General features: G+C 44.8%; 1 protein-coding gene across 2 annotated transcripts in view; it reads left to right on the top strand.

The window, feature by feature from the left end:
- The first annotated feature begins 926 nt into the window (after positions 1 to 926).
- The window catches only part of GNG13 (G protein subunit gamma 13), a 20,297-nt gene continuing 19,480 nt past the window's right edge, over positions 927 to 1,743 (top strand). The window contains exons 1-2 of one of the 2 annotated variants that reach the window (XM_025204674.1): positions 927 to 1,002; positions 1,118 to 1,199. The gene's annotated coding sequence lies outside the window, so the exon portion shown is untranslated. Of the gene's footprint in view, positions 1,003 to 1,089; positions 1,200 to 1,743 lie in introns of those variants that run through there. The other variant, XM_006024023.3, reaches the window with a different exon arrangement.

Raw genomic sequence — 1,743 nt, 5'->3', positions numbered from 1 at the left:
GGTCTGGGAACCCCAGCATTCATTCCTGCCTGTGGCAGGGGGTCAGGCGAGATGATCTGTTCAGGTCCCTCCTGACCCTAGCGACTATGAAACTATGAAGATCTTGGTCACTGCGCCCCTTCTCAGATAGATTTTGCCTGTCTGTTTTAAAGAGGCAATGAACATAACAGGATTATTTTAGCCTGCGGTGTGTAGGTGCCTTTCAAGAGGAACTTGGGGCAACTACCTTATCTTAGGATATGACCCAGCCCAGAGTAAACCTAGCATTTCCATCCTGGGCTCCCTGTTCTCCAGTCATTGAGAACGTGTGAGCCGTATCCTGACATCAAGTATATAATGCTGAGTGGATTTTTCCTCTCAAAGGGGGGTCCAGAAGTTCTTCCCCTCCTATTACCCCTCACTATCAGCTCCTGCAACCTTAATTTCCGCAAGCAACAGCCAGCTCCCCCTGAAATGTATACGATCTCTGAGCCACTGGCTCCTGGAAGAGGGCCATTTGGGCCATTTGGCATGGAGACAGCATCTCTCATAACAAAAATAATTTGTAAGAGGTACATGGACGCCCCAAAGAGTCCCACAGTCCAATGCCCGTGTGATGTGCTTGCCAGCTTGCAGGAGGTACTGTCACAGGGGTCACCAAGGGTGGTGTCTTTCCCCAAACATTGGTGAGAATTAGCGGATCCTTGAATTGTAATAAATAAATGGCATACCTCTTTGTTGCTAGTCATCACTATCATTTATTAAAATTTCAAGGAGACAAAAGTGCCCCAGAGGATTATGCTACGGATAATGGTATACTCTGATATGAGAGGAACTGGCTTTCTCTGAACGCTTGCATTTGATCTAGCGTAAGCACAGCTGTCCATCCAAACGTGGATAATCAACAGAAGGAGAAAACATCTTTGTGGTATTTATTCCTTGATACTCGTCCGACAACATCCGAGTCTGAAATCTCATGGTCGATGTGTCAAGCTGAAAACCAACTTCCTCAGCCTTTACGAGGTGAGCAGAGTTTCGTTGCAAATTCAAAAGAAAGTTTGGGGGATTGAGAAGTGTTGCGCGTGTGTCTGTGACCCAAATGCCATCGCTATCTAAACTCTTGCTTCTGCTTTAACAGGCACGCCTATAGAGACACTACTGCTGGAAAAAAATTGCAAATACGTGCCTGAATGTAAAGTTATACTTCATCTGAGAACTAGGTAGGTTCTACCAGAGTTTCCAAAAATTGATGCCTTTGTAGTTTGCAATGATGGTGGTGTCATTTAGCCTAGGAAAGCGTAAGAAATCTGTGTGATCATTCTCTTGGCTGGGCTGACCGAATCATTACTTAATGAATGGCTAGTCTGTGACAAGGTACAAGAATCATCTTATGGGTATAATGCAAAACTGCATCAACAAAAAAAAATCCAGGCTCTTAGATTACCTGCAAAACCTCCATTTTTTCCACAATTGCACAGGGTAACTCTTTATACTTGGTGGTGTGAGGGTAAACTCGCTCGTGGTTGTCAGCTGGTCCTGGAAAGTACTGGCTAAGTGGTTCTTACTGAGCAATACAAGGTGAATTGCTCAGCTTCAGCTCCCTGGTGTGGGAAAGTCCTGCCTCCATCCTGGAGCTGAACAGTTTCAGTGACTCTTCCCAGTTTTATGCAGACATACTGTGGCTAACTTTCATTTCTCTGTAGTTCATTCGTATTTATTCAGAACAAATATAAGTGTGAGGTTAAACATTTGAGCACGGGGTTG

This window comes from Alligator sinensis, unplaced genomic scaffold, assembly GCF_000455745.1.
Source record: "Alligator sinensis unplaced genomic scaffold, ASM45574v1 scaffold1283_1, whole genome shotgun sequence".
NCBI classification, from domain to species: Eukaryota; Metazoa; Chordata; order Crocodylia; family Alligatoridae; genus Alligator; species Alligator sinensis.
The sequence above is the reverse complement of the archived record's forward strand: the minus strand, read 5'-3'. Positions and strand labels throughout refer to the sequence as shown.